The sequence below is a fragment of the Micropterus dolomieu genome, linkage group LG11 (genome assembly GCF_021292245.1).
Source record: "Micropterus dolomieu isolate WLL.071019.BEF.003 ecotype Adirondacks linkage group LG11, ASM2129224v1, whole genome shotgun sequence".
In the NCBI taxonomy this organism is placed as follows: domain Eukaryota; kingdom Metazoa; phylum Chordata; class Actinopteri; order Centrarchiformes; family Centrarchidae; genus Micropterus; species Micropterus dolomieu.
The window spans coordinates 5,008,016-5,032,046 of NC_060160.1; the positions used below are offsets into that span (position 1 = coordinate 5,008,016).

At 39.4% G+C, this 24,031-nt stretch overlaps 1 protein-coding gene across 1 annotated transcript in view; it reads left to right on the top strand.

Moving 5' to 3' along the window:
- Positions 1-24,031, top strand: part of slc4a11 (solute carrier family 4 member 11) — an 84,248-nt gene that overhangs the window by 21,611 nt on the left and 38,606 nt on the right. The gene's annotated exons all lie outside the window — the stretch shown is intronic.

Genomic DNA, 24,031 nt, shown 5'->3' on the forward strand with positions numbered 1-24,031 from the left:
CTCCAGGGTTATGACCTTTCATGTCAGTATCATTTGCTCTGAAATTACATTGCTTGTATAATGCCTGATAGGGGTCATAGGAAGGATAAAAATGCATACCAGATCCATATATTGGGTAGTATATCAGCTACATGTTTTTTAACCACTTTTGGGCAAACTATTCATTCACTGAATATATTATTTAAATTGGTCAGTGACAAAGTCAAAGCTCTGCTTTTAATCTATTTTCTATTCTAATATTTCTATTTCAGATGATGTGGATGGATTCAGTCTGTCTGTGTTAACAATCATACATGGCTATCTTGTAAAAAAGAGTTGGTGTTACTATTTACAAATGGATGCATGTGTACAGTAGAGGCTGACCAATAAATCGTCGTGTCAATATCATTGGCAGATGTGAGCTAATTGCAGATAAACCTGTATCAGTGTTTATTATAGCCGAAATATGACAGTTAAAAAAAAGTAAAGGAGAGCGCATGCTTCAATCGTGTTATGAGTGTTGTCGTTGCGTAGTTTGTCCACCCGAGGGCACTTTTCAACTCCCCTGTTGGAGCAAATCCACTGAGAAACAGGGCAATCAGCTGACATAAACAGCTGTGCTTTTGTTTGAAGTACTATTTATAACAGTAAAAAAAAAAATTATAAACTGCATTATGTCACGTTATCTTGTTGGGTTCTCATAACTACAAATAACAAATGTTAGGGATAATCCTCAAATATCAACATTGGTGTCTATTTTATAAATCTCAAATCGGTCGGGCTCTTGTTTGCAGGGTTTAGTTTTTTCTTTGCACTTGAATTTTAATGTTGAAATGTGATCACATTTGCGGTATGTGTTCTTTCATACAAACCTTAATTTATTGATTAGATTTGTGTATTTGGCTTGTGTGAGTTCGCAGTGGCCACAATTAAACCAAATTAAAAGACTTGAAAGCCAGAATCACAGGCTTCTTTTTTGGACAGAGTTGAGGTTACCTGTCATGTAAAACTGGAGATTTTGGCAACTGAATGCAGAAGTGTCAACACAAATCTTATGCCAGTCCCTGTCACTTTAGGTAGGCATAATGTCTTTGCTTTCTTTTTCTGGCTGTCAGGTACTATACTATCGTATGTGTAAAACACAACTTGGCAATAAAGCTCCTCCTGATTCTGATAAAACATGTGGCATTATGTTCTTCTCACATCAGGGCAAAGATAAGTGAGTTTTGACCAAGGCTAAGATTCATTTTTTGCCCTTTATTCAGCATAGATGCAGAGAGGATAGAGGAGGGGGGTTTGACGTGCAACAAAGGTTAATGTTGTGGCCATATGTTCCAACCACTAGTCCTCCAGAAAGCCTCACTAACAGCACTAACAAAGTTTTAATTATTGATTTAACTGACATGCTGAGCCTGGACCTGAATCGGTTTAGATTAAATTCTGATCCACAATATTTTGCAGAAAAAGACGAAGCAAAACTTCCATGAAAGTAAGCATTAATGCATGCATGTTGTGTGAAGTGATCACACAATTACAACCCGTTAAACTCTTGCTTTAGCACTGTTCCATTCTTGGTTTGGCCTTTACAAACAGCCAGTATGAGTGTTCAAGTATAGATGTATGTGAATGAGATCATGGAGAGAGTTTGGTCAGTCTGAGATAGACTATATGACAATGCTGTGGCGACCATGTGAGTTAGTGTGGCTGATAACAACATGACATGTTGAATGTTGGGTGTACTGTGTTGAGAGAAGTGTGTTTAGGAGGTGTGTCTTGACGCGCGGTTTGCCTCGCTGCATGCTGGCTTGCCATAGGCTGCTGACTGGTGAGCTGGGATGGTGAAGCGGAAGGGGAAAAGAGAAGGCACTAGGACCCAGCGGTGAGACATTGAATAGGCAGGGAGAGTGGGGCTGAGTCACTGCATGTGTCTTGAGAGGCAGTCAGAAACAGAGCAGAGCAAGGGAGCAGAGGTGATCTCACACATCAGCACAGGATAACACAATCATGATGGGTTGACTTTGGGGGGAGGCGGTTGGAGAGAGGAAGTGTACATTCGCCACCGCTTGTTCAGCTATGGAGACCAACAAAGTTCTTCATTTTGTGCCTTCCGGTAAGTGGATCAAAGCTCTCAAAGCTGCTTCTCAGCTGTGCACGACAGTGTTCACTGGGAGAACCTTGGGGTTCCCTACCTAGTGAAACCTGAGAACCCCCTGTGAAAACATGTGCAGCCCACCTCCACTTCCACTCTGAGGGACGGCAGATGGTTGGGTGTGCATGTGTTCTACTGTACATACTTGGTGTTTTTTTGTGTTTGGTGTTTTCGTGTGTGTGACAGAAATCCTTTTTTTTTTCTCTTCAGGGGAGATGGGGTTGTAGAAACCCTGTTGTGGTAACAGAAGTGCAGATGGGTTTTTCTTTTGCCTTTTTCTTTTTCTTTATGTCTGAAATGCGACATGAGACATTCCTGCATTGTATTTCTTCGGTTCAGGAACTGAACCTTGAGAAACGATTGCAAACCCACACAGAGAAAGCCAGCATACCTGTAGAGCAGGGACAGCTAGAATGCAGAAGGAAGCTGGGCTCATAATGCACTTTTTATATGTTGCGCTGACGGGGCTTGTGCAAGCGTGCTTGCTAGACAGAGAGGGATACAGTACAAGAATCGGTGTGTGAATGTGCACATGTATCTGTGTGTACTGTATGCCCATGTGTGCATTTATTTCTGTGCATGAGAAATTGAGAGAAGAAAACATGTGTATAATCATATGTCGCCCTGTGTGTGTGAGAGAGAGAGATTGAGAAAGACGGACAGATTAGTGTTGGTGACAGCCACAGGAGAGCAGCGAGTTCTCCCCTCACTGAAAGTCCTTTGAGAGACCAGAGCTCATTTGGAGGTGTGATGCGGCTGCCTCCTCTCTTTCATTTTGTCTGGGAAGGCAGAGTGCGATACTGCGTCTCAGTGTGTGTGTGCGCGTGTGCGTGCGTGTCTGTGTGTGATAAGGACATTAAGTGCGAGTGCAGGAATATTATCTGAGCGTATGTATGTTTTGTGCGTGAACATTTTTTTGTTTGTAGTACTCAACCATTTCTGTATGGGATAATGTGCGGGAATATATCTGTGTTTCGCGCATTTTTGTCTGTATGTATTTGTCAGAGTTTGGTCGTGCTCTCGTGAGATCTGTGTGTGTGTGTGTGAGCGTCATGCACTGTGCACACTAACTACATCTCAGAGTGTGTGTCGGGGCGTGATGGACACTGCTGTGGCTCGTCCTCTGAAGAGTAATTTGCATCCATTTGCTTAGTGCTGATTAGAGGCAGAGATGGCAGGTTTGATCGCTGCAGCAAAACTGTTTAGTTCTATGAACAGAAAGGTATTCAAAAGGTTTGTTAGCAATCGAAGGACAGGTTGAGGTTTGAAAAGGATAGGAAGAGAGACCTCTGATCCAGTAATGTCTCATCCAATTGTTTACATTACAATTATTTTCTGTGTCACGCCATGTAATGTTGGCTTTAAATGTGCATATTAATGTTTAACTGCTCAGTAGAACAACATTACCAAAATATATCTGCAGGAATTTAATGGAGCTATTGATTGCCATCGGGGACTTTACAATTACTTTGCCAGAGGATTAGATTTCTTGTTTTCCAGCTACACTTTAGTGCCATCTGGATTTTCAAATAAAACGGTGAGCTTTTCTGCGCAGCACCTTTCAGCATACATAATAGGACCATGTTGTCCTTCAGAATGATCAACTGAAACTGCCCATACACATTACAGAGAATCTTTTTATTGGTTTTGTCATTTATGAGTATTAGCAAGTCCTTATTGCAGCATATTGCAAGCAATCTTTCAGATTATGTCATTATCAGTGGCAATGGGCTGACAGGTGAAGGAGCAGCTGGCGCTGTGGGAGGTCAGGAGATATGGCATTCAATTTATAGAGCTGTAAATTAACAGAGTTTTACCATGTGATTACAAAATCGAATAATACTATAGTGAGTTTCTGATTTACTAGTGAGGCTTAGATTAATTTACCTTTCTGACTTTGTTTGCTTGCTCTCAAAATAGACAACAACATATTACTGCAGCTTGTCATCATTGCAGGCAATGTGGGAACTTATGACAGCTGTGTCATTGAGGATTAACTATTTCCTATAATGCTTTCCCTTGAAATTTATTAGTAAAAAGTTCATATTTACAGTAGGAATGGGCAATTATTTGGTATTATAGTTTATTGACTTTCAGTGGAATCATATTTTGATCCAGCTCTGTAAAAACCAAAATTTTAATAGCTAAATCCAGCCAAATCCACATTTCTTTAAACAGTTCTGATTAAATATCATAATCACAACATAAAACTTAAATCTCCCAGCGTTACCCTAGCAGGGTGTCAATCAGGTGTGACAGACAGCCTGGTAATCAGTGTTGCAGCCGTGCCCTGCAGAGCCAGAAAATATCAGCATGGAGGACACATAGTGGCTGTGTAAATTAGTAGTTCGACCATGTGGAAGTGGAGGTGTGTGTGAGTGAAGATGGATGACGTGAGCTTGTGTGCATGCGTGCGTGTGTGTGTTCTGTAGATGTGACAGTGATCTCTGATCAGTATTCACCGCTGGCAACAGATCTCAGAAGCTCCAGCCTCTGAGCACAGCCATCTGGGCAGAGGAGAAACACACATCGGCACACACATACAAATTATTATACAGTACCACACATGCAAAATACAAATACACACTGAAATATCACAATGCATCACAATGCAAGACATGAGAAGACAGCCACACAAGCACACACACACACACACACACACACACACACACACACACACACACACACACACACACACACACACACACACACACACACACACACACACACACACACAGTGCACGCAATTTGCACACACAGAAATACACAGCAACTGTGTCGCAGATACTGGCCATACACGCTGCAAGTAATTATATACACAATTCATTCTATCTACATAATTTGTTGGTTTACACACACAAAACAATTATGTAGAAGTGTCAATGCAGACACTCATCATGCACAGTTCAAGGAACACAGGATGAAAAAGACCACACATTCGTTGCAATACCAACTCACTCGCACATAGACTTTCTCTAGCTTGTCTTTATATCTGTCTTACTCCATTTTCTTTAGTTTGTTTTTATTTTTATTCATTTTTCATTGTCCCACTCCCACACATTGATTTACATACATACAGTCTTTTATCTGGATCTTTGAATCCATAAAAAAATACAAACACACACAGCTGTACCATGGACTGTTTGTATTTTAGGGAAAAGATAAAACAGGAAAAAGGCAGTGTTTTAGAAGTGTCTAAAGCGGAGGGTTTTTTTTTTTTTTGGTTTTTTTTACATACTAAGACCTGCAGTGCTCAAAGTGTGATGAAAACACTTCCTGTCATTTAGGCGGGCAGTGTAGACAGTATGTGGCTGCTATTTTTGGAATAACGTATTAAGCTTTGTCATAATCACAAACTATTTAACGCCAAGGTGATAAATTACTGACAGATACTGTGTGACATCAGTGAACATTGGCGGTTATTTAGTATATAGTGAGTTTCTGAATGTCGCTCCATGCCTCTGTGTGAAAAGTGTCTTGTTGGTGCTGTGGATTGTATCACTTAGTATTTTGGTGATAAAGGATTTTCTCGCTTTGACATCAATGAGGTGCAATTACGACAACAGCTATTGCTGCTACTAATAGTCGCATAAACAATGATTAATAGAACAGAATGTTTAATATGGGAAACATGTTCTATAATGTAATATTCAAAACACACATTCATGTGGTCTTCAGTGTTTTTAAAGACTATCAGGATGGCAAACAATAAGGATGGCAAAAACATTTTGGGCTCTATTTTTGTGCAAGTAAACAGTGAAAAGTGCAGTTCTGCATTGGCAAAGCTGCATTTTTTTAAGGGGACAGTCAGCTCTGTCCTATTGTCATCCCTTCAGTAGATGGAGGCCCACTGCTGAATATTCACACTTGCTTGTCTGCATGGTCTTGATGTGAATTTTAATTTCTCCTTCCAAAAAGTGTGGTTTGGCCTCTGGTAAGTACATTGAAAGGAGCTGATATAATTGGTCACGACTTACACCAGACTCTAACACACCCACATAAAAAAAACTATTAAAATTTTTTTTCCTTCATCTCACCAAGTTTCTAAATTACTACTCCAGGTGTGCCTTGGGCCTCTGGACTTGAAGATACCACATCCACAACACAACAGGCATTGCCCAGTTGAATGCGCTTCACGCCAAGAAGCTATTCATCTCACCTTTTTTTGCTGTGTCTCTCACAAACGTTAGATTTATTTATGTTGGTGTCCTGCCCCCCTATTCCTGTGGACAGTTTGTGACATGGATTAACGCGCACACACACTGCCAAGAGCTTAGGGAGAGTTTGGGAGCACTTGGTAAGAGGCATTTGATCTCCCAGCTAATGCAAACATAGTCATTGTTACATAATAATGAAATGGCATGAAGAGACATGAATCAAAATCATGGTCTTCATTAGAACTATAGTGATTAGTTGATTAATGGATTAATTGATCGACGCAAAATTAATCTGCAACTATTTTGATTAAATATTAGTTTTCATAATTTTTAGAGCAAATATTTGTTTTTGGACAAAACAAGACACTTGAAGACATAACGTTGAGCTGTGGAAATGTTTTACACTATTTTCTGACAAAACAATTGAAAAATTAATGTGCTAATTAATTGATAATGAAAATAGTAGTTAGTTGCAGCCCTGGTCTTTAACTATGCAGCGTAGTGTATCGCGTTTTTGAACTAAGACAAGACCAGGTCAAGTCAAGGTTATAGGTTTTTAATTGTTCTTCAGGTTCTCGAGTTTTACGACTTCTTCAAAAAAAATTCTTTTAAATGAACAGGTTGAAACTGCATTTTATGTCCCCGCTTATCCAAACGTTATTGTATTTTATGTTTCAAGCAGACGCTAATCAACTTTTGTAAAACAACATCTCAGAAAATGCTAATGGAAGGTTAAGAACAAAATCACAATGTAATTCCTATTTGAGAACAATATTAAACTGATGTATTTCCAAATGAAGACTCAGTGCCTGAGAAGTTACTTAACCACAGGGCAGGCTAACTTTTTAGCATTGGTTGCACTAGTGCGCCTACATTTTTCATTTAGGTGCACTGCCACATATTTTAGGTGTGTAAATATAATTAGACATGAAAAAGCCAAATTCTTAAGTCAGGGATTCAAACCCCAAAAATAAACGGTAGAAAACAGACCAGGTTGACACAGACCAGGTCCATACAGATCGTTCTGGGACATCTCTGTTGTATTTTGTTCTTCACAGTAGGCAGAACATGCAACATGTAGGGTTTGGGAATTACTCAAATCTATTCTGCATCACATCCTAATTTGGAATTTACAAACTATTTATGCAGCCTATCCCTATTAGTGTCATGTACAAGAATAGCCCTGTAGTTCCAACATGTTATTTAATGTGTTTCTTTTTCAATCCCACATCTTCATTTTGTTATCGCAACAGTATGAAAATCATCTATTATTGTGAAGATGAAAGCAAAACAGTTTTGTCTTCTTTTTCAATGGTCAGATAAAATGGGATTTAATTACTAGTGTGCTGCATCTTATAAGAACAACCAATAATCATAAATCAAGTTTGACTGAATCCAGCTACACCAGTACAGTTATTTTTACCCTGATTATAAAGGCAGAAAGTGTCTCAGTCATTGACCATTAATGGGGAGGTCCCTTTTTATTCACCAAATTGGATGTGTAGCACTTGCTTCTTGACAGTTGTTTTTTTTCAGTCTGCTTTGTTTTTAGCAGAAGATTACATATATGAATTTTGAATTTGAGTATTTAAGCGGTTTTCAGTGGGTGAAAAATGAGAAACTGATGTTAAGTGCTGACTTAACAGAGAGCTCATGTCTTTACCCAATACAAAGTACAATAGATGCTTTTAACTCAGAAGTAAAGCAGATGTTTGGCTGCCATTGTTTCTAGATTTAAAGTAGATGCACAAGCAAACAATGCACACAGACATGGACAAGCACATAATCTCTTACACAGCCTACACACACACGCAAAAATGAAGTTCATATAGCTTACACACAAACATGCATAAATGCACATGTATAGAAAATAAAAAAACACACAATGTTGGTGGTCCTCTCCCTTTGGTGATGCGGCTCTGGTTGGCCATTGTGTAATTAGGCCACAATTTACAGCCACCCGCTAGCATGTTATATACCCATTCACATCAGATTAAAGTTTACTGTACAGGTTACAGCACAGGAAGCAGTACTGTGCACAGGCATGTTTTTGTTTCAGTTCCTATTTAATATTGCTTTTGTATGGTCTAGTAAGGCTGCACTGCATTGCCAGCACAGAACAATTTGTACTGTGCAGAGTACTTTCTCCTTTGCAGTGAATTTAATTTAAAACCAACAAACAGAACACAACAGAGTGGTAGACATGGCGCGCTGCTGCTCCCCTCCCCTTGATATGTACACCCCCTCCACAACATAGTAATTATTCCAAGATGAATGAGGATGCCTGTGTCGATGAATTCCCAAACCTTGATTGTAAAGCTTCCCTTTCCATGTGCCAGAGCAGAAATATCAATTTGCTAAATAGAGTGTGGCAATATGTATAGAAGGCACACACACACGGGCATACAGACACACACAGTTCTTATGTTGTCTTGTGTTTGGCACACACAATGGCTGAAGAGAAACAAGTTGCATCATGTTTTCGGAGTCCTGCAGACATTTCTCCTTCTTGCTTAGACTGAGATTATTTATGCCAGGTTTCTGTTTTCGTACAGCTGTTAAATCAGGGTTTGAATACGTGGCATATATAGTCTTTGTCCATAAGAGATGTTTTGCACTGTTTCGTGACACTGTGTCTAATGTCCATTTTGTTCTTGTCATGATGATGTAATTTACATCATCCGTATAGGAGCCAGATCAGTATGGGATTCATCTGATAGCAATATTCTGATATATCAGCTGATCTTTTTTTTCCTTCTTTTGAGAAACACATAATATACACATACAGAGCAGCTTCTTAACCCAGATTGTGAGACTCCTTGTCCTCCTTGAAATTCCTCCTCCCGTGTGCCTGAGTAGTATAAGCTACAAATAACAAACTATCACATTATGCAACCCTTTTGTAAAATGACAGATAAATCCATCTTGTATAGTTATGAGACCTCACAGAGATAAAATTAAATAATGCAGTTTAAAAAAATATATATTTTTTTAATTTTATAAATAGTACATTGAACAAAAGGACAACTGATTATCAGCTGATTGCTATGTTTTATGGTGGATTTGTATTTCCAAACACTATGCTGCCAACAGGGGAGTTGCAGAGTGCCCTCTGGTGGACAAATTATGTAATGATAACACTCATAACATGATTGAAGGATCCGTCTTTCCTCTCTCTATTTCTTTTTTAATTGTCATTTATCGGTCGTTATAAACACCTATACTGATTCATCTGCAATTAGCTCATATCTGCCGATAATATCGTCTCACCGATTTATCAGTCAGGCTCTAATCCATATGCTGCAGCCACAAAATTTGCATCCATATTCCAGCACTTTTAGTGTAATTAATATCTGTAGTTCCGATTTGTCTGAGTACAATGGGATTGTACAACACAGGTAAAGGAGTGTGACTTGGTTGGTACCACTGGTGCAGAGATACATCAGCATAGCAACACAGTTCACATTGAGTGATGTACAAGGGCAAAAAGGTCTTACCTACAATGTAAAGCGAATGCTCACGATAAAATAGACTGAAGACTGCACAAACCCCTCTATATCCAGTGTCAGATGGAGGATTAAACAAGACTCCTAGTAGTGAGACACGCTGTAGGACGATAAGATGGAGAACAGTAGGTAGCCGAGGTTGCTTAATTTAAATTCTATCAATCTGATTCTGGGATACAACTAAGCTAAGCAAAGAGACAGCTACTGGCCAGGCAGGGCAGGGTAATGACATTGCTGAGGTTAGTGGTTTGATTCTCAATGGGACGCTGCATACTAAAAAGCTATGAATACTCAACTACAAAGCTTATTTGTTTAAAATGGCCATTAAATATTGTATTTTGTATTGTTTAAAACGCAAATTCCTCTTTATGCTACTGGAAACTGTCCAAATCACTTATTTCCACATTTTACACAGGCATAGGAACATGCACAGTTACGTGCACACATATAAGGACCTCACATAAGGTGGAATAGACAGCCTGACAGATATACAGAACACTAGACTTTGTGCCGGCATTTTCTCTCCCGCTGCCTCACATCTAGTCAGTTGAAACTGTGTCTGTGCAGTTCTGTGGGGAGACACCACAAATGAAAAACATTGAGATATGCTGTCGGATGGCGGACAGGCTGAAGCAGCATACAGTAGAAGGCTGTGTGGAGAACAGCAGACTTGAAAGGGAGATGGTGGCCTGGCTTTAATCGAGCCAGAGGAAGAGGGGAATGTGCAAGCAATTAGCAGGAATCCCCTAGCAATGGCGTTTTTTTTCTTTCTTTTTTCCCCCCCTTTCTATGAAAATTGAGGCAGCCAATTTCTTCAGCGAGCGCTTGGCTGGGGTGTGTGCGTGCATGCTTGTGCAGTGGAACAACACCTCAGTCGCTCACTCGTTCCCTAGCTCATCCACTGCCTGGCTTGCTCACCACACACACACACACACACACACACACACACACACACACACACACACACACACACACACACACACACACACACACACACACAAGAGAATCCCTGCTGCAGCACCTGAGCGTAATCCCATACCTGTGTGTAACTGTTAGAGATTGAGACAGAACAGACAGAAAAGCAAGGGGAAAAACAGAGGGAAGAGAATGAGAGGGAAAGATATGGAAAATCAGAGATACAAATAGACAGAGAGAAGACAGACAAGAAAAAAGGGAGGTAAGAAAATGATTAAGCGCCGGGAGTAGATGGGTTTAAATCGGAGCATGTTCTTGCGCTAACCTCAGTCACGATGCCTGGTCTCGTGCTGCAGACAGGGCTGGATTCATGTGTGAACTCGCAGTAGCCAGCTCACTACAACTATCAATCCCTCTCAGGTGAAAGGACCAGAGGATTACTGCAGAGGTTTTCAGTCCACAGACCTAACACCAAGAGACGCATCTAACATTCATGACAAAACAAAAATGCGAATCAGAAATGCTGCAGGACAGAATTTTTGCACAAATCATTCCATGTTAAATTATACAATTATTCAAAATGAATCACAATCAGGGCAATCCTGGAGTATTCATTTTTGTTCTTTGGTTGAGGCCTGATTCATAGACATCTGGCTGTCACAGTATGAAATATATTAACATTTATTAGTTCTTGCATTCAGTCACTCAAATTTGTAGTGTTTTAATGGGCTTGGTCAGGTTTTTTTTGTACCTCTGTCCTGAACACTTGGGCTTTGCTGCACCATAGCCCAAATAAACAAATATATATTGTTATTTTCTGCTAAGTTGGGGGAGGGGGGTTTTGGGGCATGTTTTTACAATTTGTAGTAACTTAGCAAGTTTATTTCACTGTTTTAATTGTACTTCATTCTACACCTTATTTAAGTCACTCACCTATTGAATCTGCCTCCTTCATTTCTCTTTTCCCCACACTCAGACCTAACGTACCTCTGCTGCAAACACGCCAGCATGCCCTGCTTCTTTCCGTCTCTCTCTCCCTGTATGCTCCAGTGACTTTCTCCATCATTAGTTGGCTACGTTGTCGCTGGCAAAAAAAACAAAAGAGAAAGAACTTGTCTTCTGGACTTTACCTCCCGCAATTCTGTTCACAGCAGTAGCTGCGGTGCATGTTGAGGAGGCGTGTGGGGAAAAATGCTAAAATGTGTCGTTAAAATATACCTGGGCGGTCGTTAATACACCTGGTTGGCCCGCCGAAGTAAAGTTTATGTGTGGGAAACACTGACCGAACCATAGTTCTTCTTTTTACAAGCCAGGTCTTCAGCAGTGTCTATCAGCCCTTCATGTTGTTAGAGACTTTGTGAGTAGACGGCTGCGAGGGGCGGGGCTGCGCGGTGAAGGGGAGAGAGGCGAGCAAAAGCTGGCAAGACGTTTACGAAAACATATTAATTAATGCAACATCAAACTAGATTGGTATAAACAGTATTGTCTAATTTTATATCTGTTTTGAAATTATACCGATATACCGCCCAGCCCTGTGTCTTCTTAGACCCATACAGACAAATCACACACACACACACACACACACACACACACACACACACACACACACACACACACACACACACACACACACACACACAGAGAGAGAGTCCACCTGCTTGCCAGATAGTTTACTCATTGCCTGCCTTGTGGTGAAGGCTCTGATGTGACATCATCGACGTCAGACGAATGCTCGGGGGCACAGCTGTCTGTAGAAGAGCCAGCAGTTCTTCCCCTTAATCAAACAAAGTCATATTTTAATTTGTCTAACATTTAGAAAAGAAGCTCAACCAGTGGCTCTGGTGTGGATGTAAATATGCTACGACTGACACTGAACGAACATTTAAGATCAGTGCAGGGTCTGTGACAAAAACTAGTGCTAACAGAATGTGTCCTGGAGAAGGAGACATGCCATTTAGTTGTGATAATTTGACATTTTAGAGTTTTAATTATTGTTATTTGGCTGTCACTTGTCACAGTATAGAGCTACAAACTCAAATGTCTCTGCATTTCCTTGTTAACAATGTAAGCATTCCTCACTGAAAACACGAGGAGCGTTTGCTGCAAACATGTGGTTCATTATACCCTTGAGTTTGAATGAGGATTTCTACCGATCTGTTTTGAAGAAACTGAAGGACAAAATGTTTTTTTTCCTGCAGATGTGACTCATTGTACTTCAAGGTTCTTTGGATAAAAGCATCAGTTGAATAATGTGCTGTTTATCTCCGATACCTGGCTGGAGGATAGTACAGTATAGGTTTGTTTAGTATTGAATGGGCAAAACATTGATAACCTACAGATAATATTGATAAACTCTCAAATGCAGTACTCTGCATGTAGCAAAAGGATGACAAGACCTCACATACAGGACAAACAGTACATATTTTTGAGATTTTGGTGAAAACTAAATAACTGACATTAATTCAAAATCTTATGATTAAAGCCTTGTGGATTATCCTTTAAAAAAAAAAAAAAAAAGTGTAAAATATGTGAGAATTTAAAAAAATAAATTTAAAAAAAAAAGCAGGTAAGGCTGCATATAACTTTATAATTATTTTCATTATTGATTAATCTGCCAACTCAACTAATAAATTATTCATTTGGTCTCAAATTGTTTGCAGTTTTAGATGTAGTTGAAGATCCAGTATGAAATAGTATCACGGTGTGTTTAAAAAGTAAGAAAACTAGGCGGATTTGACAAAGTGGAAAATTGCAGTGAAAGTGTGAATGTGATGAGAGACCAGCAAGGACTTGTCTTGATAGAGCTGGGCTCAAAGTGACAGTGACCTTGTGGGGTTATGATGAGTTTTAGCCAAATCGTGTTTCCTCAAATATCACATCATCCAAACCAGATTTGACTGGAAACTACGCCTCGCTGATGTGGATGCCTTTCAACAGCTCCGTGGTTATAGTATGGGGAAAATAGTCCTTGTAGACGGCGGGGTGGCTTCCCACCAGAGCAATCAGTCCATTCATTTTTGGCTGCTTATCTGGGAGAAGATTATAGAGGAGTCCCTTCAGCACCAGCTCTCAAGAGGCTTTCCTAGACCAGTGTGATGTGGATTTGCCCTTACCTGGTGATGGAAATGATAAGATCTTTGATACGAGCAGTTGCACTTGCACTCCTTCATAAAGAGTTCCCAAGAATAGGATAATGATCTGAGAGGTCCGGGAGGAGCTTGGAGTAGTTCAGTAGTTGCCCAAGAAGTAACAGTGTAGGTGTAATACCTGCAGCAGCTTGTGTCTCCATTGTTATTGAGCTGTGAAGCTCACATTTACACATTTGCAACCATTTATTTTACCTCATTTAATGTAGTTGTGTTTTCATTACAAATTAATCTGCAGATTATTTATTTATTTATTTTTTATTATTTATTTAGTTGATAAATCCTTTGGTCTTGGTTTGGAGAATGCCACCAGTTCTGACTTTCTGGTCTAATACACATGAATAGTAACGGGTTCAAGTTGCTATGAGCTGGCATTAATGAAGTACAGAAATGCATCAGTGTATGTCAGTATGTTTCAGACATAGGAATAAAAAAATACATGGGTGTGCCCTCTCACCTAACTTTAATCCCCAGTATGCTCCTACTCCTCTTTGGAAATACCACGCAAACACGTACTATAAATTGCCATTTACAATGTGTGTGTAATTAGCATGCTGACTGAAGTTCTTTAAAATTCCTTTGAAATAAAAAGACAAATAAAGGCCAAATGTGGGCCTGCTGTTTAAGATGTGTATACGAGCAAACAGACCCAATACTGAGCAGGGCACCGGGAGGAATTCCCTCTCCTACGGGGCTCTTTCAACGACCACAGCTCCAGAGAGGACGGGTGCCAAGAGAGCCTGTGGGCACAATTAGCCAACACAAGGCCCGGCCTCCTCCATGGTGCTGGCCCTGCCCTTGTAGATTTCCCTACAAACGCAGCAGGAGCACCTTTTAATCTCTTGCCCTGTTCACGTCTCAGCCTCACCTCTTCCTTAAATTCCAGGGTTTGTCCCTCCTGGGGGTTTTGGCATCTGTTTTGCATGTACCTGCAGTGCACTGTCCTGCAATAGATCAGCCTGCATGGGGAGGAAGGTTGGCTCAGTTTCAACCTGGCTGGTTTATATACACACTAAGGGTCGTATAAGTTGACTTCCTGTTATCTTGGAGCATTTTAAATACACATCAAAACATGTTTTTTATACAATTAAGGCAGAGTCTGTTTTGGGTTAGAGTAATGAGTAATTCTTACAGATAAATTTTTCAAAAACTGCATGTTGAATGTATAAGGCCCTTCCCTTTTTGCTGATTAAATACCTTAAGCCATCAAACAGCAACAAGAATGTAAGGTGTATTGCGTCTGTAAGCAACACACAGTGTAATTAAACAAAGGTCAAACTGCTTTGGTTTATATGCACCATTTTTCCTAATATTGTGAATATTATTTATCAATAAACTGGGCAATCTCAGGATGTGTCCTGAGGGAAACAAAAAACCCTTGAAAGGTGGATAAACCTAGTGATATTTCGCCTGAAAATAGTTCCCGATAAATGCACTTTTTACTGGCATTATGTTTCTTGCTCCAGTTACTTAACCACCTGCTGGTTTTAAAGGGGATTAGAGGTGATGGCCATTATTTAAGCCCCACCCACTGATACTACTACTACTAAAATTCACCCTATGCTGTACTGTGACAGGATTGTACATGTGCCTTTTAGTGACCAAAATTTCCTAAAACTGGTTCCATCATCATGCTTTTGTGCCCTGAGTTGACTCTCTGTGTTGAAACTAGAAATTAGAAGTAATAAAGAATATGCTTAAAGTACCATTATCTTCTTGAAATGAGTGAAGAGCATTTATAGTCCCTCACGGAAAAATCTGACTTGGCTTTGTTTACTAGAACGAGCAGTAACAGTATTGTTCTCTATATGACTGTCATGCCAGGCAGGGAAGGACTGGGTTTCCTGCAGTGTTTAGCTGTAATGGCGCTTTGTAACTTGGTAAGAGAGGTGGTAAATCATATTAAATGTGGGAACACACACAAACCGCGTGGGCTACGTCTCAATCTTTGCCCTGGGCATCCGTATCACTAACTACCCTTGAATGTACCCCTTTGTTTTTGTTTTTCTTCTTAAGGTCTGCGGGAAGTCATGTTCCCTTCACATTTTTTTTTCTCTTTTGAGAACACAAGAATCAAAAAGGGGATTCAAAGAAGGGTAGGGTCGGCTGGTGTTTGATTTGTAGCCCACAGGAGTATTTGTGGTTTCAGAGACAGAAAACACAGGAACATCATCTGTAACATTTTCACTGCTGAAACCCCTCTGTCTGTCTTTGTCAAACAGTTGTTACTTGCTGTGTTGCTACTTACTTGTCGCTGAACTGATGCAAAAACCACAGTCACTGCAAAGGCAACAAGCAGCTGCCTCTCGTCTTTTTCTGCAGATAACTCGTATCAGACCAAGGTTTGGGTTTATCAGGAATAAAGTGTTTGTCATGTGGCATGTACTGACATTGCATCAAGATATCAGATATTGCCCTCATGTATATGTTGGGCGGCTATAATGAAAGGACCGACACACACACACACACACACACACACACACACACACACACACACACACACACACACACACACACACACACACACACACACACACACACACACACACACACAGTAGATCAGCGAAAGCGATGAGATGTATGTGCGATGCTATTCTAACCAGTTCTTACTTCCTGCTTGCAAGTACACAGCTTCCTCTTCTTTATTTATTTATTTTTTTTGCATGGCTCTTCTAACGTGCCTCTTCCAGGAAGAACTGTCTCACCAGTTACTTCTGTTTAACCACTGTTTGTATTTATTTTATCAGAAAATGAACGTTCATTAACTGGTTGTGAAGGATAAATGATCTTGATGAGTTTTTTAATATGCACCTCAGAAAAAACTTGGCTTGGAAAAAACAGACCAATCTGAAATGAGCAGGGGAATTGCCTCTTTACATGAACTTTTTCATTTATAGTTGTGAGATAACCTGTAGCGTATGGGTGCATTATAAGAAGCATACTGAGCATGAGGAAGTTAGATTTGTCTTTAGTGAGAGTCCTGACACCTAAATGTGGTATGGTGTTGGAAAAAATAGAACAATTTAGTCAGTATTTCTTTGTCATAATGAAAAACCATAGGCCAGACATCTAAAGTTTTTTTATGTTCACAACTGCCATATGTGTGCCTTTTATTGTGTTTCATTTACATCACGCATTTAGCCATAAATAAATGGCCTTACTGTTTGCATGACAATACTGCTCCAAAACTTAAGTGAATAGTACAGTAAAATAAATTACACTATTTCAGAAATTGTGTTGCATCTGCAAGGTTTTTTCACAAATCATTACACACTCTTCTGGCACTACGAGTGTAGGTACACAGTTACATGCAAGCTAAGCACTCTTCCACGTAAAGGTTGAAGACAGCAGTTAGCCTTTGAAGATCTTATTGGAAACTATTGTGAAACTGCAAAAACAGTACTGGACAACAGATTCAGTGATAGTGATTACAAATCAGATAATGATGAGATTCCATAAACAAGGGTTAGACCTTAGAAGTTATAGTAAAAATTACAGTACAGTAAGAAGTAGGACTGTAATAATAGTAGAACCGAGACCGAAACCGTGACACACAAGTCCACTGTCTGGTGTTACTGTTCCGAGGAACAGAACCGTGACACGCCCTAACTGTTGAGCTCTCATAATGACAGTGTAACGTTAACTGTGGCGCCAGCTGGGGGGTGGAGGCGGTTGCAGTGTAAGATATATTATTGATAGTAGGTTATTCTAGTTAATTTTCCACCTTATTTTAGTGTTTATTCACTACTTGAATCTGTTCCCTTTCTCTTCACTTCTCTGTTGCCCACACTCACACACCCCACACTACATCTCTCACTGCAAACACAGGGGCTTGCCCCGCCTCTCTCTCTCTTTCTCTGTATGTGTCTCCGCTCTGCTCACTTTCTCCATGAGCAGTACGCTTCATAAAGCCACCGCGTTTAATAAACTCACCCGCAATTCACTTTTGAAGTGCGATGCATGTGGATCGAAACAAACGTGGTAAATATACTTAGGCAGCTGATAACATACCTGGGCAGCCCGCCCAAGTAAAGGATTTGTCGACACTGTATTTACACTGTAAACACTGTATTTAAAGTTAACGCAACCTGATGATTGAGTGATCATACTTGCAAGTTACTGTTTTTAATTAATCAAAGATGGAAAATAATGATGATGATGATAATAATAATAATGCCCCCCCACAACACCACCACCACAATAAATGGAGGAAAAAATGGAGGTATCAACCGAAGCGTGGCGCAGAAATCGAGGTCTGAACCGAACCGTGAATTTGGTGAATCGTTACACCCCTTGTAACAAGGATACTGGTAACTGTGAAATTAGTTACCATTCTATTAAAATTATATACTTCAACTACTAATATAAATGATCGTGTAATGTTTTAAGTTACTTTATTTTTACACCATTAAATTAACTTCTTATCTTTCTAACCTAATCAATTTAACCAATTACTTTAGCTTTGTCTTTACCAGAGTTGGCAAAGGATGCTATCGCCAGTGATGTAGCTGTGTGTAGGACTTGTCCTGAGTTATCTCCTCGCTGTAAACACTGAGCGCGCTGGTTTTGCGGGGGTATTAGGTTGTTCCTGAGTCGGCCAAATGAACATCAGTGCTGTCAAACCATGCAGAAATGTACTTTCACTTACTTTATATTTCACAATAACATACTTCAACAAGTTTACTTTTAAACTGCATTATGTCATGTTATCTTGGTGGAGTCTCATAACCACACATAACAAATGTTAGGAATAATCTTTCTTTATGTTATGTGTTTCGGCTGATATCAAACATTAAAATAGGTATTGGTCTTAAAAATCCTATATTGGTTGGCCTCTAGTCCCAGTACCTTACAGGGGCAGGTGTCCTTATACCTTTAGTGTAGTCAGTGAATCTTTTGGTTGTCAGCATGTCTCAATTTGCACAATTTAAGTGAATCAGCATCCTATTTCACAAGAGAATAGCCTTTATGACTGATAATGGGCCTGTCTCTAAAATACCATCCGAGCGTGAAGTAGGTTAAAGTCAGCTTTGTCATGCATGTGTGTGCAGCCCATTAGAGCAGACAGTGTATTAACTCATAACAAAAACAAATAAAGCAGTCTGAACTACATCTCATGTAACTCCTAGTTCATGGTCTACAAAATATTAATAAAAGGATATATTAGTATAATCGCCTAGTGTTGCTTATTTGGGTGCATAAATTTAGAACAATGCTCTTTATTGGATCATAATGTCTCGCAACAGACTTGTGCTCCCAGTTAGTTGAGTGACATGAAGTTTTTTTTCATCCATGCAGATGACGTGAATGAAAATTTGAAATTATAGCAATGGAGTGCTGATCTGGTTATTATTAGAGCCAAAAAAGTTGATTATAAGTTGAAAATCATTTTGATAATTAATTGTGTGAGTATTTTCTTCAAGCCAAAATGCCAAACATTTGTTGGTTTCTGTTTTCTTTTACATATGTGATAGTAAACTGAATATCTTTGGGTTCTGGGCTGTTTCTCAGACAAAACTTGTAATTTGAAGATTCTGGTAATTTTTTCACACAATTCTTGGCATAAACTATTAACTAAACAATTAAAGAATAAACGGTTCATTCAGAAAATAATTGGCAGATTAATTCATAATGAAAATAATAATTAGTTGCAGCTCTGTTGATTTGTTCTTTGTTTTATCTACCACTTGCCCCACAATGCAAGAAGAATACATTTTTTCTATAATGAAATTACATCAACAACTTACTGTAAAATTGTCTCACTCAGTATTTTGTCGTTTATTAATCCGATGCATAAGAGATAACTGATTGTTACATTTAATGCAGAACTCTTCAGAAGGTGGAACATGATGTGCATTTAATCTCCTTTAGTTTATTTGACCTTGTGATGCTGTAGCCTTTACGTTAATGTGGCAGAATTCAATTCAGACTTATGTCGTGTTCGAAGCATTATGGAGTATGATTGGCGTTGTGACTTGTACGTAAAAGTTACTTGTCAATTTATTTAGACAAGTGACTGACATGTAAAATTAACATCACACTAATATAAAAAGGCCTGAAAGGGGCTTAATAATCATAACCATTATAATATCAGCAATAATATCATTACTTGCATTTTAGTTGAGAAAGGGAGGAGTGTAAGACAAGAAAAGTAAAAATAAATGTATTAGACTAGAACCCTATGATGCAAGAACTTTATGTGTGCCTGAGGCCTCTGAACTGTGAGTGACTATTGGTTTACTTAGCTGCACATATAAAAATGTCTAAACAAAGTGTAAAAAAATTATTTTGCACGTGAGGGAAAATAACCCAGAGTATCCAAAATATTATATATATCGCTGTATATCCATTATGCTCATAGCCTAGTTGAGTGTTTGTGCTCTGAAAGTAGCTGCAGGTAAGCAGGCTGCACGACAGGGATGTGATCGACCTGTCTGTGTTGTGTAGGAAGGTGTAGGGAAAATTTATGTTTATGTTACTGACATCACTATCAAACACAGCAAGTAATACAGAAGCAGCAGAGGATGTCGGAGAAATGTTTCCACATGTTTGTGTTAACGCTGCAGCTCCGATGAGAGAAATGATTTTGTATTTTTTTTATTTTGATATTTCAGGAAGCTAGGTTGGGAGAAAAAAAACCCACTGGGGAGTTTTGTTTGACTAACTTTCTTCTGTTGATTCTTGTAATAAATCAGAAAGATCTACAACCAAAATATGTCCTGTTTTCATTGTAAAGGAAAGACGGTCAACTCACCTGGGTTAGTAGGATGTTGGTGTACTGCAAACCAATGTTCTGTTATCACTTTACATATGTGAGGTAAAGAATTACTAGCTAAAATTAAGAATATCTGGGTGTTGAGAGAGAGTAAAGCTCTTGGCATTTAAAACCCTTCATCTGTCATTAGTAACCAGTCAAACCGATGGTTTTGAAGGTCACTATGTGGGACTGATAAATCAATTTATTCCATTTCATCTCATTTCAGTTTTGATGTATATGGATACGTTTTGAGACAATTAGACAAAATGTTTCTTTACTGCTGGATAAAGAGTAAAAGAGGCAGATATTACTTTATCTAACCAGAGGTCTTTACAATATGTGATACCATTTAGAGATGAGAAGATCATCACTCGTGTCTGTCCATTAAATATGGAGCTGAAACCAGGAGATGACTAGCTTATCTTAGGATAAAGACTGGGAACATCTAACCTGGCAGAAAAACCTAAATTCATAAATTAAAACTTTACATCTCATTTGTTTAACCCCGCCACACACTCACACACAAAAAAGACAGGTGTTTCATCCTGGGCTGCTTCTTGGCTGCTTGTAGTGAATTACTAAAGCATATAACCCCCCCTAAAAAAAACAGTTTTTTCAGATTTTTTTTTTTTGTATGGTTTGAACTAACTTTTTATGTTAATTAGTGAGCTTTAAGTCTAGTTCACACTACACGATTTTTAGCCCGATTTGCTGGTCTGAGAGCTCGGCGACTGTCAGGCTGTGATCGGGGGGAAATAAGTGATCGATCAGCGGTCGGCAGTCGTTATGTGTGAACGATGCATCACAACGAGCCAATGAGAGCAGGCACCTGGCAAAGCAGGAAGCTACTTTTTCACTGCAAAACAGTTTTTACTCACCTCCAGCTCTCTCTGTAGCTCAGACGATCCCTGCTACCTGCCTGTGCTAATCCTTTCTTTCACCCATATGTTTTGTCTTTGTCATTATAAAGTTACCAATTATAAACAACAGCTGTTTCGTGTGTAGGTTTGCGTCATTTCCCGTTTAACATTTCACAAGTTTTCATTACAAAACGTGGTTTGGAGTGCAGCGTCAGGTGACAGAGTCGTTGTCAGCTCGTTTAGTGTGTCACCCTGTCACCGAACAGTCACGTAGTGTGAACGTCACAAAGACTTCAAGACTCCTGTCACAAGATGGCAAGTTGTGTAGTGTGAACAGCAGGGCGATCGGCTGACGCTGAAAGTCATGTAGTCCACACGAGCTTTTAGAGGTATTTGAAATATATAATATATGAAATTTCAACATATCAATAACCATGGCAGTAAGAGTTCAAGTGCCAGGGAGGGAAACTTGAAAAATGCAAATGGCTATTGCAGAACCAAGCATCTACATAATTATGTAAATTAAACAAGCTAATTGTTGTGGGATAAATTAATCCCCGGTTCTTTTACTCTTGAGCAGTTTTTTTCTTCTCCATCTCGCACCCCAAAAGTGAAGGATCATTTTTATAATTCCCAGGAGTGTGTGTGTGTGTGTGTGTGTGTGTGTGTGTGTGTGTGTTTGTGTGTGTGTCATTTTCTCCCAGTCCCTTTGTCTGGGATGGCTGTGATTTTAGCAGTCAGGGAAATACCCGCAAGACACGCTGTTGATTTTTGGTTATAGGATGAATATGTAAACATATTGGCATAATGCTGAAGAAAAGCCTCACTGAAGTCTGATAGTGCAGCAGCCGCCCCCACACCCCCACCCCTTTCCTTCAGCATGAGCCCACAATGTCTCAATAACCTTCAAAGTATCCCCTCTCCATATCTGCCTCGTCTTTCTGTGCCATCCACATGCTACACGCATCCACAGGGCCGCGTGACAAACACTTTGAAATGTTGTACTCTAAATTCCCTTTCTGTGTAGCCTATTTGTAGTGGAGCTCTTCGCCAGATTAAGTTTAATTCCAAAAGGAGATATCCACCATTTTAAAAATGCTGCACCCTACCATTGCAAAATGATTGCTTGCCTGGAAGCAAAACTCACTATGGATTATCACTGAATGTATTAACAATGTCAAGACCTTTTGCTGATGAAAAGAGTGTGTATTGCGTATGTTCAATGACTTTTAACATTTCTTCTACCTAATGGACATGTTAGGAATAAAAACCCTTGCAGTTTCTTCTTTTCGTCTTCTTGTTGAACTACAGGGTTACGCTGTTTGTGCTCACTCTTAGTGTCTGTGACAGCCCATTAGGAAGGAAAGTTTTACATAGAAATTCTGTATTACGCAGTCTGTATAGTCTATTTATGGTTTAGCAGCTAATTTTTTTTTCTCTGTTGGCAAATCTTCACAAGTCTCTGTCGAAGTGATCCGGCTTAGCAACCATTTTGGTTATTGATATAATCATTCAAATAATTTTTGGTTTGGCTGTTGTTCAGATGGATTTAAAAATGTATATAGGACGTGCTTTATCATCATCATTACATACAATCAATGACAACATTTTGATAAAAAGAAATTCCTAGGAATCCTTGGAATTTTGAGAAGGAATATTACTGCTGTGATTTTTAAGGCTGTGTATACTGTACGTTATTGGTATCTGCTTTTGTAGCATAAGAACTAAAAACATAATATGATAGACTATTGTTTTCGAGGAATAAGCAACCCATCTACTGCTCCCCTATTTCTTTAACATGCTCTCTGTCCTAAAGCGGATAAAACACACGCTTAACCAACACTGTTGCCAAGAATATAGGCATCCCAACACCGAACCTCTCAGAGCTCACACACATTGCAAATACAGTAGCAGAGGATGTCACACACCCACTCATTTCCCACCTCACTGTAATGCTGTCTGGGCGCAGGTAAAGGTCCCTGGTTGGTGATGTTTTAGTCTGTTGTCGCTGTGTGCTGTTTGTTGTATTGCATGTATTTCTGTCTGTAACTGGTGTGTGGTGATGTGTATCTTCTCTGTGATGTGCAGTGCTGTGAAAAGGAATTCCCCCCGGGGATAATAAAGTCTTACTAACAAGAACAACAGATGTTTACATTCAACTGACAAACATCTCTAGCAGCTATAGAAATGATTACTCTTTGCTTGGGAGCAAGGGAGGAAATACTATGGCATTATAAAGCTACAAAGTTTGTGTAGGAAGGAGGTTGGGGTGGATGGATGGGTCAACAAAATGCCAGACTTTTACACAAAGAGACCACTATTTGTTTCTCATTTTCTACAGACAGAATAGAATGTTTCTTTATTGTGCACCAGGGTGGACATTTGTCAAGGGTAAACATTTGTTACATTTATCAATGACCACAAACTTTAACCAAGTCGTTTTGTCCCTAAAAATAACCATACGAATGCTTTTATGTTTGCCATGGTTTGAAAGGAGAGGGGGGGGAAATAAATAAAATATTTTTCTTATTGGGAGCAGTTTCAAATGATGTTTTGTCATTT